The sequence below is a fragment of the Amblyraja radiata genome, chromosome 6 (genome assembly GCF_010909765.2).
Source record: "Amblyraja radiata isolate CabotCenter1 chromosome 6, sAmbRad1.1.pri, whole genome shotgun sequence".
Taxonomy (NCBI): Eukaryota; Metazoa; Chordata; class Chondrichthyes; order Rajiformes; family Rajidae; genus Amblyraja; species Amblyraja radiata.
In genome coordinates this window covers 97,041,060-97,056,822 of record NC_045961.1, presented here as the reverse complement: position 1 = coordinate 97,056,822, position 15,763 = coordinate 97,041,060, and the positions used below count along the sequence as shown (strand labels likewise).

Here is a 15,763-nt window from a genome sequence, read left to right as displayed (position 1 = left end):
TTGGTGAACTCACTGTGGTAGATGTTAATTTGTGTTTATTGTGTGTTGTTATTATTACATGTATGGCTGCAGGCAACAACATTTCGTTCAGACCGAAAGGTCTGAATGACAAATAAAGGATTCAATTCAAAACTGACAGGTCAGTAAAACCACTCACAGTTTAGTAGACATGTGTTCAGTATTATTCACAGCTCAGACTGAGAGACATGACCCTCTCGCTTCCCCCATCTTGCAGAGACTGACTGAGGCACTCAACACTTCTGGGTTTTATAGTCCCTCCAGAAGGGGTGTGGCCTTCAGGAGAGAGAATCTCAACATTTTTTAAACACTAATAACTCTTTTATTTTTCATCGATGGGAAAAATCCTCTTGTCCTGCACGGTGGAGGGGGACTCTGAGTAAGATGGCCAAAAATCACAGCCGTAATTGGCAGCATTTAAAAAAAAATCATTATAGAGAACAACAGGAAGTGGTCAAGATCAGACTTTTAGTAATAAAGGTGTGTGTGTGTGTGTGTGTGTGTGTGTGTGTGTGTGTGTGTGTGTGTGTGTGTGTGTGTGTGTGTGTGTGTGTGTGTGTGTGTGTGTGTGTGTGTGTGTGTGTGTGTGTGTGTGTGTGGTACTACACCAACTGGGACCCGTTGGGTCCCTGTCACACGGGAGGCCTTGTCCCCCAACGCAATATTGCACCACTAACCTGTAACCCCCACAAGAGGCGTGGTCCCCCAACTGAAGCCATTCCAGAACGTAAGATTCCAGCACTTCCCTGCCTCTCTCAGCAGTGGATTTTAAAATAAATTCCTATTGCACCTCCCCGCCTGCTGCAGCAGTTCCAATTCCAATACCAATTGGCGCTCCCCCTCCTGTTAAATTTGCCCCCCCCCTCTTGTTGAAGGACTAAGTTCAGAATGTTCCTATCTTGCAACTTTGTATCGAAGTGTGTTGGAAGCTGTGAGGAATGATTTTAACAGTAAAAATCTTGTGAAAGTTGGAATTTTTAAAGCTTTAATCGCGAATAACTTGAAATATAGGATCCAATCTTGAGTGAACTTGATCAATGCTATGAGGGGGAAAATGTGAATCAGAATATGTAAAAATCTTGTCGTTACCGTGTAGTGTTTTTGTGAAAATCTAAAGACACATATACACACATACAAGATGAGAGTTTTAGTCATGATATGATGATGTTAATAATATATGGTTTAAATAGACCGCAGCTCGGTATTAGGCTCCCCATATGAGTAATATGAGCATTGAGCACTAGATGGCGCTTACTTTTTCTATCTAATTTTCTAATTAGCTTAATTAAATAGTGTGCAACTTTTGACACTGACGAGTTACGAATTCCTTCTCAATTATATTCTATCTAACTGTGCCAAATTTCAAGTAGATACCAGACATGGGTCACGAAAGATAAATTCTAGACACATTTTCGACGCTCGGCCCACAGCCTATTAACAGGGAATCATAGAATCATAGAAAGTAGGTGCGAGAGTAGACCACCAGGTCCGTCGAGCCCGCACCGCCATTCACTCATGGCTGAACACCAAACAGACACACTTACCCACAAACAGTAGACACAAGACACAGAACACAAGACACTACCCTCCCCTTTATACCGCTATCACCCCTCTCCACCCCAAGAACCGCGTGATCTCCTGGGGGAGGCAAAAAACCGGATAAAAACCCAGGTCCAATTCGGGAAAAAAATCCGGGAAATTCCTCTCCGACCCCAATCCAGGCGATCGACACTTGTCCAGGAGATCACTCAGGTCTACTATACTAACCATACCTAGGTCCATATCCCTGCCCTCTCCCCGTAGCCCCTTATCCCCTTGGCAGCTAAAAAACCATCTATTCTTGACTTAAATATATTTAACGTTTCTGCTTCCACTGCTCCCTGGGGCAGTGAATTCCACAAACTAACCACCCTCTGGGTGAAGAAGTTCTTCCTCATCTCAGTTTTAAAAGAGCCCCCCCTCACTCTGCAACTATGTCCCCTAGTTCTAGCCTCCCCGATCATTGGGAACATCCTCGGTGCATCCACCCGATCAAGGCCCCTCACGATCTTATACGTTTCAATGAGATCGCCTCTCATTCTTCTAAACTCCAAAGTGTAGAGTCCCAGCTTACTTAACCTTTCCTCATATGTCAATCCCCTCATTGCAGGAATCAATCTTGTAAACCTTCGCTGCACTGCCTCCAGGGCTAGTACATCCTTTCTTAAGTATGGACCCCAGAACTGTACACAGTATTCCAAATGTGGTCTCACTAATACCGTGTACAGCTGCAGCAAGACCTCCGTGTTCTTATACTCAATCCCCCTAGCAATAAAGGCCAAAACTCCATTGGCCTTCCTGATTGCTAGCTGCACCTGCATACTGACTTTTAGTGATTCATGTACTAATACCCCTAGATCCCTTTGCGTTGCATTACAACGCAGCTCCTCCTCATTTAGAAAATAACTTGCCCTATCATTTTTTTCCCCAAAGTGAATGACTTCACATTTATTAGTATTAAATTTCATCTGCCAAGTTGTTGCCCACTCACCTAGCTTATCTATATCCTTTTGCAGACTCTTCCTATCCTCCTCATCCCCTACTTTCCCTCCCATTTTCGTATCGTCCGCAAATATTGATATATTACACTTGGTTCCCTCCTCCAAATCATTTATATAAATTGTGAACAACTGGGGTCCCAGCACCGACCCTTGCGGAACCCCGCTAGTTACCGGTTGCCATCCCGAGTATGAACCATTTATCCCCACTCTCTGCTTCCTATTCGTTAGCCAATCCTCTACCCATGCTAATATATTACCCCCAATCCCATAATTTTTTATTTTTAGCAATAGTCTCTTATGTGGCACCTTGTCAAAAGCCTTTTGGAAGTCCAAGTATACCACATCCACCGGTTCCCCTTTATCCACCCGAGTTGTTACTTCCTCAAAGAATTCGAGCAGATTCGTTAAACACGATTTCCCCTTCACAAAACCATGCTGGTTCTGTCTGATGAAGTCATGTTTATCCAAGTGGCCCGTTAGTGTTTCTTTAATAATTGTCTCCAACATTTTACCCACCACCGATGTTAGACTAACCGGTCTATAGTTACCCGCCTTCTGTTTACTTCCTTTTTTAAATATAGGTGTTACATTGGCCATTTTCCAATCCACTGGGACCGTTCCTGCCTCCAGGGAGTTTTGGAAAATTATCACCAATGCATCCACAATCCCCACTGCTATCTCCCTCAAGACCCTTGGATGTAATCCATCAGGCCCAGGGGATTTATCCTCCTTCAGTCTCATTAATTTCCCTAATACCACCTCCTTGGTGATCTTAATAGTATTTAGCTCCTCCATTCCTACCGCCTCCTGTTTATCCAGCGTTGGAATATTTTTTGTGTCTTCTATGGTGAAGACTGATACAAAATACTCGTTTAATGCCTTTGCCATTTCCATGTTCCCCACCAACAACTCTCCAGTCTCACCCTCCAATGGACCAACGTTCACCTTAGCCACCCTTTTTCTTCTTATATAGCTATAAAAACTCTTACTATTAGTTCTTATGTTGTTCGCTAAATTCCTCTCATAGCCTATTTTCCCCGTCTTAATTAATCTCTTAGTTATTTTTTGCTGACCTTTAAATGCTTCCCAATCCTCTGCCCTCCCACTATCTCTGGCTACCTTATATGCCCTTGCCTTCAGCCGAATACTATCCTTTATAGTTTTACTGAGCCATGGCTGACTGTTCTTACCCTTACCCCTTTTTTTCTTCATAGGAATAAATTTTTCTTGAAGGTTATACAGTAGATCCTTAAACGTACACCACTGCTCATGTACCGTCTTATTCTTGAGTCTGCTATCCCAGTCAACTTTGATCAGCTCAGTCCTCATACCTTCATAATCCCCCTTATTTAGACTAAGCACCTTAGCCTGAGTTTCAACCTGCTCCCCTTCTATTTGAATATGGAATTCGACCATATTGTGGTCACTTGTTCCCAACGAGTCCCTAACTATGACATTTTTAATTAATCCTGCTTCATTACACAGGACCAGATCTAAGATTGCCTCCCCCCTTGTCGGTTCCGTGACATACTGTTCTAGGAACCCGTCTCTAATACATTCTATAAACTCTTCCTCTAGTCTACCCTGCCCAGTTTGGTTTGCCCAATTAATATGAAAATTGAAGTCCCCCATGATTACAGCAGTTCCCTTTTTACATGCGTCAACTATTTGCAGATTTATGTTCTGACTAACAGCGTCACAGCTATTTGGAGGTCTATAAATTACACCCACTAGTGTTTTTTTCCCCTTGTTATTCTCTATCTGTACCCAAGCTGTTTCACTATCCTGATCCTTCAACGCAATATCCTTCCTCTCCATTGCCGTTATTCCCTCCCTTATTAAAAGGGCCACCCCTCCTCCCTTTCTTTCCTGTCTATCTTTTCTAATTGTCGAGTACCCCTCTATATTTAACTCCCAGTCCTGATCCCCTTGCAGCCATGTCTCCGTAATGGCCACGATATCATAACTATATATACTTAATTGCACCGTTAATTCATTTATCTTATTTCGAATACTCCGCGCATTTAGATAAAGCACTTTCAGATGATTTTTACTACCCTTCCTTTCCGTTTTTGCCCCTTTTACATCTAGAGCTTTATCTTCACACATTCTGAGAAACCCCCCGTCTCTTCTTCTCTGTTTATTTCCTTTTTTTTTCTTTCTCCTCTTGTGTCCGAGTGCTTCCCTTTTCTGCTTCCTGCCTCCCATTTGGTCTACTAGCTTTCTCTATTTGAGTCCCTCGCCCCAACCATTCTAGTTTAAAGTCCCCCCAGTGACCTTTGCAAATTTCCCCGCCAGGATGTTGGTCCCCCTCGGGTTCAAGTGCAACCCATCCTCTCTGTACAGGTCCCACCTTCCCCAAAAGAAGTCCCAATGATCCAGAAACTTGAATCCCTGCCCTCTGCACCAGTCTTTCAGCCACGCATTTATCCTCCACCTCGCTCTATTCTTACTCTCACTGTCGCGTGGTACAGGCAGTAATCCTGAGATTGTTACCTTTTTGGTCCTTTTCCTTAACTCTCCTCCCAACACCCTAAATCCTCCCTTCAAGACCCCTTCACTCTTTTTACCTATGTCATTTGTACCAATATGTACCACGACCTCAGGCTCCTCTCTCTCTGATTTCAGGATATCTTGGATGCGTTGAGACACGTCCGAGACCTTGGCACCAGGGAGGCAGACCACCATCCTGGTCTCCCGACTGCGGCCACAGAAACGCCTATCCGACCCCCTAACAATAGAGTCCCCAATTACTATTGCCCTCTTCTTTTTTTCCCTACCTTTCGGAGCAACAGGGCCGGTCTCTGTGCTGGAGGCCCGTCCGCTGTTGCTACTCCCGGGCAGGCTGTCATCCTCATCCGTACTCAAACAGGAGTACTTATTTGCAAGGTGTACCGACATTGGAGTACTCCCTCGTTCCTGCCTCTGCCCCTTGCCCTTCCTTAGCGTGACCCACATGTCTCCCTCCCGTGGTTTTGGAGTGACCACCTCCCTATAACTCCCCTCTATGACCTCGTCACTCCCCCTGACAAGACAGAGGTCATCGAGCTGCTGCTCCAGGAACCTAATACGGTCCCTTAGGAGCCCCATCTCTCTGCACCTGGTGCAGATGTGGACGTCTGGAGGGACATCCGACACCATGACCTCCCACATCTGACATCCAGAACAGTACACTGCTCTGACTGTCATTCTCTCGCCTTACCCTGGATCCGATACCAGTACAATACAATAGAAACTGCTGGGAGAAATCAGCAGGTATCTGACTCACAACAACTGCTCCCTCTTGCCCTTTAAACTGTACCTTTATTATATAAACAAAAAGCACTGTACCTTCAGCCCTCAGTACCTTCAGCCCACTGTACCTTCAGCCCACTGTACCTTCAGCCCACTGTACCTTCAGCCCACTGTACCTTCAGCCCACTGTACCTTCAGCCCACTGTACCTTCAGCCCACTGTACCTTCAGCCCACTGTACCTTCAGCCCACTGTACCCTTAGCTCACTGTACCTGTACTAAAGCACTGTACCTTTAACCAGAAAGCAGAAATGCTAACCTGAGGTTGCACCCAATCAGCTGCTTCCTCTAGTCTGCTCCCACCAATCAGCGGCTTCCCCAGAAACCCTCCCTATGGAGTGTGGAACGTTACGGGATTTGGTAAGCCCTGACCCTCCTCCACTGTCTCCAACGGTCCTGGGTCTCTGTGAGAACAAGCCCCGTGCCCGATTCAAGTACTCACCGCCCTGACCCTCCTCCACTGTCTCCAACGGTCCTGGGTCTCTGTGAGAACAAGCCCCGTGCCCGATTCAAGTACTCACCGCCCTGACCCTCCACCGCTGTCTCCAACGGTCCTGGGTCTCTGTGAGAACAAGCCCCGTGCCCGATTCAAGTACTCACCGCCCTGACCCTCCTCCACTGTCTCCAACGGTCCTGGGTCTCTGTGAGAACAAGCCCCGTGCCCGATTCAAGTACTCACCGCCCTGACCCTCCTCCACTGTCTCCAACGGTCCTGGGTCTCTGTGAGAACAAGCCCCGTGCCCGATTCAAGTACTCACCGCCCTGACCCTCCTCCACTGTCTCCAACGGTCCTGGGTCTCTGTGAGAACAAGCCCCGTGCCCGATTCAAGTACTCACCGCCCTGACCCTCCTCCACTGTCTCCAACGGTCCTGGGTCTCTGTGAGAACAAGCCCCGTGCCCGATTCAAGTACTCACCGCCCTGAAGTGCAATTTCCACCAGTCATAAACCCATATTGCAATACTGATTCCTGGGCGTGCATATTTCCAAAGGTCTTTCCTGGTCCCACCACACTGATGCAATTATAAAGAAAGCATATCAGCGCCTCTACTTCCTGAGAAGATTACGGAGAGTCGGTATGTCAAAGAGGAGTCTCTTGAACTTCCACAGGTGCACAGTAGAGAGCATGCTGACCGGTTCCTTCGTGGCTTGGTTCGGCAACCTGAGCGTCCAGGAGCGGAAAAGAATGCAGAAAGTTGTGACCACTACCCATCATCGGCTCTGACCTCCCCACCATCGAAGGGATCTATCGCAGTCGCTGCCTCAAAAAGGCTGCCAACATCATCAAGGACCCACACCATCCTGGCCACACACTCATCTCTCAGCTGCCATCAGGTAGAAGGTACAGAAGCCTGAAATCTGGTACATCCAGGTTCGGGAACAGCAACTTCCCCACAGCCATCAGACTATTAAACTCACCATTAAACAAACTCTGAACTATAACAGCCTATTGCACTTTATCTGTTTATTGATGTGTATATATATGGTCTATGCTATATTGGGAGGTTGCACGGCAGTCGGGTCACGGCCCATGACCCGTGCTGTTGCTACGCTACGCCAACTGGAGTACACGCGATGAACGGCAGGTAAGCACTGACCATTGTTTCCAGCGTAGCGGGCCCGTTAAAACCCGCCGAAATGGTCAATTTTTGCGCTGTAAATAATTATGGAAATCGGGATAAGCGTGAGAGCCATTTAGCCTACTTCAGAATTCCAAAAGTGAGGAGAAATGACGGTAGATAGAAGCGAGAGCTGAAGGGACAACAACAGCCGAAGTGCTTGGCGAACATTGGTTGTTTGCTCACTGCTTCATCAACTAAGGCATTATTTATGTTTTTTCTTGATTCCTTTGGCATCTAAAAAGTTTCAGAAGTGATAAATCTGGCTGTAAAATTTTTAAATCGCCCATGGTTCTCAAGTGGGTTGTACAAAAAGAAAATGCCTCTGAAGCAAAATTTACAGCCAGATTTATCACTTCTGAGACTTTTTATATACCAAAGGAATCAAGAAAAAACACAAATAATGCCTTACTGTTGATGAAATGCAGTGAGCAAACGCGATAATTCCCAATATTTTCAATCCCGATATCTGCATGGCCAATGTTCGCCAAGCACTTTAGCTGCTGTTGTCCCTTCAGCTCTCGCTTCATTTTACCTTAATTTCGTTTCACGTTTGGAATTCTGAAGTTGGGTACATGTCTCTCACGCTTACCCCGGTTTCCACAATTATTTACAGCGCAAAAATTCAACATTTTGGCGTTTTTTAACAGGTCGGAAAGTACGTGTTTCTTGCATTAATAACATATACCGGAAGTTACGGATGTCCTCCAGATGGATTGAGCGGCTGCGTGCGTTAAGCCCTATGACCCAGTGACCTTACGTGCACACCCCTTATAGACACACTGAACTGTTCTGTATTTACGCTTACAATATTCTGTTGTGCTGCAGCAAGCAGGAATTTCATTGTCCTATCTGGGACACATGACAATAAACTCTCTTGACTTGACGTGACTTGATACAATCGAATCTTCGCGGTGCTCAAACTGGTCAGTCACCTTCCCCACATTAAAGTCAACTCTATCACCAAGAACTAAACATGCCAATCGTAACGTAGACTTTTATAATTAAAACATAAGCATATGTAAAAAATAAGTGAAGAAGTAAGAGTAAGTCAGAGGGTCAGGTGCATCTGTGGAGGGAATTCAGGTCGTCCAGTCTGAAGAATGCCTGTCCCACTGAGTTACTCCCGCACTTTGTGTCTATCTTTAGTCTAAAGAAGCCTCCTTTGTTCATTCCCTCCAGAGATGCTGCCTGACCTTCAGAGTTATTCTGACATTTTGAAGTGTTTTTATTTTGCTGAAGGTTCTAGCATCTGCAGTTGCTTATTTTATCCTCTCTTATTTTATATATATCGTTTTTACTTTTTATTAATTTTATCTCGTATTATTTTATATTATTTTAATCACTTTAAAAAAAAAACGATGATGTTAAAATTAATTAACTTGCCAAATGTAGCAGCTGCTCTAAGATCTTTGCTATGTAGCCTTTTGGCAGCGGTTCGGCCAATGGCAGATCAGAACGGGTAACGTTGCAGCCAATGGGATAAATAGAACTCTGGCGACCAATCATCGGCGGGGAACAGCCCACCGGAAGTATAGGCCGGCCAATCGGCGATGGGCTTCCAATCATAGCGGAGCGCACCGGAACGACATGTCGTCCAATTGGAGAGCGCGTCTCATTTGGGTCCCGCCAATCACAGGACGGATTAGTTCTCCACCAAGGCGAGGGTTCAATGGAATGTTGTCCCTGACAGAAGGTGCAACATGAAAGGGTAACAAGCACAGCGCCAGGGCGGGCGGCTGCTTTACATTCATCTCGTTTCTCCTCGCATTTATACCCATTTTTCTTTTTCGAGGAGGCATAGTTTTGACTAATTAGACCACTCGCAATTGGTAATTAAGAATCGATTAAATCTAGAGGGTGTAATAAGAATATTTGGGGTAAAAATGTGTTAGGTCTTGCTTAGTGTTTTAGTATGTACGCCTGTCCATAACAATGACAACGCCTCTGGGTGCCTGATCAGGAACAGCTCCACCCCCTGCAGCCATCAGGCTGTTAAACACTACCTCCAAATTGGCTCTAAACTACATAGGCTTCGTGCATTGTTTATGTGTTTTTACACTATTATTGTTTGTTTGTTTTTATATGTATGTATATATATATATATATATTATTCCTTCTCTCCAGAGATGCTGCCTGACCTGCTGAGTTTCTCCAGCATTTTGTGTCTATCTTCGATTTTAACCAGCATCTGCAGTTCTTTCCCACACTGTCTGTCTATATATTATGTATGTGTTTCTGTATGTATATGTGTGTGTGTATGTGCGTGCTTGTATAAATGTGTATATTAATATATGTTTGAATGCATGTCTATGTGTGTGTGTGTATATATGTATGTGTATGTGTGTGTATATATATATATTCTGTGTGTATATATATATATTGTGTGTGTATAAACACAATGAACTTTTTTCTCATTTATATTGTATACAGAGTACTATGTTTAGTACTGGATATACTCGGCTTGTACTCGCTAGAATTTAGAAGATTGAGGGGGGATCTTATAGAAACTTACAAAATTCTTAAGGGGTTGGGCAGGCTAGATGCAGGAAGATTGTTCCCGATGTTGGGGAAGTCCACGACAAGGGGTCACAGTTTAAGGTTAAAGGGGAAATCCTTTAGGACCGAGAAGAACATTTTTCGCACAGAGAGTGGTGAATCTCTGGAACTCTATGCCACAGAAGGTAGTTGAGGCCAGTTCATTGACTATATTTAAGAGGGAGTTAGATGTGGCCCTTGTAGCTAAAGGGATCAGGGGGTATGGAGAGAAGGCAGGTACAGGATACTGAGTTGGATGATCAGCCATGATCATATTGAATGACGGTGCAGGCTTGAAGGGCCGAATGGCCTACTCTTGCACCTATTTTCTATGTTTCTATGTTTACATATTCTGTTGTGCTGCTGCAAGTAAGAATTTCATACCACAATAAAACATTCGTGACTAGGTATTTCTGGTAAAAGAACAATCGTGCAGGTTGATGTTAATAATGTTTAATATTTTTTTTTTCTATTGCTTAAATGAACTGGTTCTGCCCCTTTCAAAGGAAATTATTATTGGCTGAAAACTCTGGTGTATGGTGATGTTTCCTTTTTTTAGTTTTGTTTATCGTCACGTGTACTGAGGTACAGTGTTTGTTGTCTGCGTAAAGACAATACATAATTACAATCGAGCCATTTACAATGTATAGATAGGTGATAAGGGAATAATGTTTGGTGCAAGGTAAAGCCAGCAAAGTCCGATCAAGAGTAGTCCCAGGATCACCAATGAGATAGAAGTTCAGGACTGCTCTCTGGTTGCGGTAGGGTGGTTCAGTTGCCTGATTAAAGCTAGGAAGAAACTCCCTGAATCTGGAAGCGTGCATTTTCACACTTTTATGCCTTTTGCCTATGGGAGTGGGGAGAAGAGTGAGTGGCCAGGGTGTGACTCGTCCTTGATTATACTGCTAGACATGCCAAGACAGTTTGAGGCATAAATGGAGTCAATGGAAGAGAGGTTGGTTTGTGTGATGGTCTGGGCTGTGTCCACAAATCACTGGAATATCTTGTGGTCTGGATGGAGATGTCCCCAAACCAAGCTCTAATGCATCCTGCTAAAATGCTTTCTATATAAAAGGAAATACTGGCATTTATATAATACCTCTCATGATGTCCCAAAACAATTCACAGTCTGGAAAGCACTTTGCTTTTCACAGCTCTTGTCATGTAGGAAACTAATGGTTGAAAGGTGCTTTCTATCGACAATGTTAAACAATTATAGGGAGAATCTATTGCAGAGGATCTGTTACATAGGTTATATCTAATCCAGGGGAAAATTTGTGAAACTCAAACTTTAAAATGATTTACAAAAAATGAATATTTTCGGGTCATTTAGTGCAGAATAACATAAACAATTATTGTTCTTCTTTGAAGTACCTTGGTAGATTTAAAAAAAATCCAGCATGAAAGACTATGTTTAAACAATTCAGCAATCTGCCTTGGAGATTGCAGCTCTTTATATTGCATGTATCAAATTGAATTTCAATATTTTGATTCAGAAATAAATGCTTCTAAATGAATCAAAGATTTCATCTTCGGAGTGAAATAATTTCTCCTAATTTCACTCTTCAACGGTCTCTCTTGAGGTTATGCCTCGTAATTCTTAGTCCTTAGGCGCTGAATCAGGCAACTGAATCATCATACCACTGTCTACCTCATTGATGACCCTCTGACTATCACCGAAGCGTCACCTATTCCTTCCCTCCATAGATGCTGCCTCACCCGCTGAGTTTCTCCAGCATTTTTGGCTACCTTCAATTTTTCCAGCATCTGCAATTCTTTCTTAAACACTCTGACTATCTTTGATTGGACTTTACTGGCTTGACCTTGCACAAAACGTTATTCCCTTATGGAGTATCTATACACTGCAAATGGCTCGATTGTAATCATGCATTATCTTTCCGCTGACTGGTTAGCACACAACAAAAGCTTTTCACTGTACCTTGGTACACGTGGCAATAAACTAAACTAAAACTGAGCTTAGCCTAAGGAAACTTACTCCATAACTAATTTGTATCTATCACGTCGAACACCTTAAGTCTTTTGATATTTCAATGAGATTACGGCACATTCTTCTAAATGGTACAGAGCAGAGCTCTAACCTACTCAGTCTCTCTTCAAGTCAAGTATCCTTTATTGTCATTTAGACTTTTCAGTCTGAACGAAATCTCATGCCGCAGTCATAACATAGAATAAAATAACAAAACACACAATGAACACAGGTTTAACATCCACCACAGTGAGTCCACCAGGCACCTCCTCAATGTGATGGAAGGCAAAAAGTCTTAAAGTTCTTGTCTCTTCCCTCCTTGTTCTCCCTCTGCGTTGTGGCGATCCAGGCTTCCGATGTTGTGACCCCGCCGGGTGATGGTAAGTAACTAACATCCAAGCAAACATAGACTGGTGAATCTTTGCTACGTTCCCTCAATCGAAGCATATAATTTTTCAGGTAATGACCAACATTCTACACAATATTTTGATTCGGTCAATACAGCATTTGTCATAGACAGGCTGCATCTACATGTCTGGTTTTACTAACTTATAAGACATCGGAGCAGAATTAGGCCATTCGGCCCATTGAGTCTGCTCTGCCATTCGATCATGACTGATCTACTTTTCCCTCTCAACCCCATTCTCCTGCCTTCACCCCTAAACCTTTGACTCCCCAAGGGCGCCAAAAATTACTTGTGTCGTCTTGTACTTACGGTTTAGGTTGTACTTATGTAGAACACCCTCGGCCATTTCAATAACAACATTTCCTAATCTCACTGTTTAAACATTTTTGAAAGAGGGGGAATATGATTGAGAAGGTGGGCACAGTGAAACAAGGAACGATTTTTTGACAAGTGAACTTTTTTTTTGCAGCTTTTCTTAAAAAGGATCTTCCCAAAGATAGAGGAGAATGGCAGCTGTGAATCAGGAGGAACGTAACAAGAGGTAACTTATATTGTGTTGGGATGTAAAATCCTGCTTTTATTGATAGATGGTTACGTTAGTACATTCTACCAATGATAGAAAGGGATACTGAGGAACAGCTGAGTTAGGATAAAAGGGAAAAAGGTAACTTTGTATGTGGTTGTGGTCCGAAGCATGAGATATAATCAAAGACTAGTCCCGACCCGATCATTCCTTCCTGCAGAAGATGCAGAAGTTTGAAAGCACCAGACTCGGGAACAGCTTCTTCTCCTCTGTTATCAGCCTTCAGAACGGTCCTATCATAAGCTCAATTCAGTTTAATTTATTGTCACGTGTACCGAGGTACAGTGAAAAGCTTTTGTTGGGTGCTATCCAGTCAGCAGAAAGGCAATACATGATTACAATTGAGCCGTTACATGATAAGAGATTAACCATCAAAAAGTCCAATCATAGATAATCCGAGGGTCAACAATGAGGTAGTTAGTAGTTCAGCACTGCTTTCTGGTTGTGGAAGAAACTGTCCCTGAATCTGGAGGTGTGTGTTTTCACACTTCTATACCTTTTGCCTGGTGGGAGAGAGTCGAAGAGTACGACTCGTCCTTGATTATGCTGCTGGCCTTGCCGAGGAAGTCAATAGAAGGGATGGTCTGGGCTGTCTGGGCTGTCCACAATTTGTGTAAATTGTCCCTAGTGTGCGTAGGATAGTGTTAATGTGCGGGGATCGCTAGTCGGTGCAGATTCGTTGGGCCGAAGGGCCTGTTTCCGCGCTCTAAATAAACTAAACAAATAGAGCCTGGTGTCACATATAGGCCAGGCAAGAAGAGATGCTGCATTTCCTTCCTGTCCACAATTTGCTGAAATTTCTTGCCATTTTGGATGGAGCTGGTCCCAAACCAAGCTAAGGTCCTATCATAAGATTCATCGCTACCCATTGCCGACATTGGACTTTATCTGTGGAACTGGTGCTTTACAATGCAAAAGATATATATTCTGCCTCTGTATGTACCCCTTTTTCCAACCTATTCTTTTGAGTTTGACAGCAGCATAATCAAGGACGAGTCACACCCTGGCCTCTCCCTCTCCCATTGCACAAAAGGTACAGAAGTGTGAAATCACACACCTCCAGATTCAGAGACTGTTTCTTCCCTGCTGTTATCAGGCAACTGACTCATCCTACTGCAACTAGAGAGCAGTCCTGAACTACAATCTACTATTGGTGACCCTAAGACTATCTTTGATCAGACTTTATTATCTTTATCTTGCACTAAACGTTATTCCCTTATCAGGTATCTGTACACTGTGAATGTAATCGTGTATTGTCTTTCTGCTGACTGGTTAGCAGGTAACAAAAGCTTTTTACTGTATCTCGGTACAGGTGGCAATAAACTAAACTGCAACTTGATTGCATTTGATTGCATTTAAGTATGATATTATCAGATCTGATTGAATGGCATGCAAAACAAAGCTTATCACTGTACTATCACATGATAATATTAAACGTAAACTAAAAAACAAGGTTTCAGGTTGCAGTTTCACAGAGGAACTAATACATGAATAATTATGGGATTATCATTTGTTCCACTGTTGTCTTCTGGAAGGAAATGCAGCATCCCTTCTTGCCTGGCCTATATGTGACACCAGGCTCTATTTGTTTAGTTTATTTAGAGCGCGGAAACAGGCCCTTCGGCCCAACGAATCTGCACCGACTAGCGATCCCCGCACATTAACACTATCCTACGCACACTAGGGACAATTTACACTTATACCAAGCCAATTAACCGACAAACCTGTACGTCTTTGGAGCGTGGGTGAAAAAAACGAAGATCTCGGAGAAAACCTACGCGGTCACGGGGAGAACGTATAGACTCCGTACAGACAGCACCCGTAGTCGGGATTGAACCCGGGTCTCCGGGGTTGCAAGAGCTGTAAGGCAGCAACTCTATTGCTGCATCACCGTGCCGCCCAAAGATGATCCAGCAACCCACTGCTCTTTCTACTATACTATTATGTAAAGACCTAATTGTTATTCATTAATGTAGTAATAGGAAAATAAATTCAGTCTTTCATTTGAGGGTTTTAGAACTTGTCATTTAAAAAGATCACTATATTTTAATTTTTTGAAGTGAGAATGTTATTACAAGTTTTAAGATCAATGTTAAATCTATCTGTAAACTGTCACAGGATACTTTCTTTCAGCACAAATAGACATTGAATTAATATATGAATCTTTTAGTAAGTCAACCAGAAATTTGACTGAGTCTCCCGAGTCTCATTTCACATCACCTAAAGATCAAAGATCCTCTTAACATTGTTCTCATTCCCACCCCCAAATTCTTAATTGGAATCCCTGCTCCCATTTTTTCCCCATCTTGTTCCCTCACTGAAATTAATTAATTTAGTTTAGTTTAGAGATACAGCCCGAACGTAAACCGGTGCTTTGGCCCACCGAGTCCACGCCGACCAGCAATCACCCCGTACAATATCGCGATCCTAAAACACGAGGGCCAATTTACAATTTTACCAATGCCAATTAATCTACAAACCTGTATGCCTTTTGAGTGTGTGAGGAATCTGGAGCACCCGGAGAAAACCCACATGGTCCCAGGGAGACAAAAATGCTGGAGAAGCTCAGCGGATGAGGCAGCATCTATGGAGCGAAGGAATCGGCTACGTTTCGGGTCGAGACCCAGGGAGAACGTTCACACTCCCTACAGACAGCACCAGTGGCCGAGGGTGTCTGGAGCTGTACGGCAGCACCTCTACTGTGCTGCTCAATTTACTTTGAAATTATTTTTCAAATAATCAAGTTAGAATGGTCGAGTAACAACCAGGCTCCATCTCAC

General features: G+C 43.6%; 1 protein-coding gene across 2 annotated transcripts in view; it reads left to right on the top strand.

Moving 5' to 3' along the window:
• Nucleotides 1-9,076: 9,076 nt before the first annotated feature.
• slc9a7 (solute carrier family 9 member A7) overlaps nt 9,077-15,763 on the top strand; it is a 185,021-nt gene continuing 178,334 nt past the window's right edge. The window contains exons 1-2 of one of the 2 annotated variants that reach the window (XM_033023280.1): nt 9,077-9,180; nt 12,870-12,941. The gene's annotated coding sequence lies outside the window, so the exon portion shown is untranslated. Of the gene's footprint in view, nt 9,302-12,869; nt 12,942-15,763 lie in introns of both variants that reach the window. The other variant, XM_033023279.1, reaches the window with a different exon arrangement.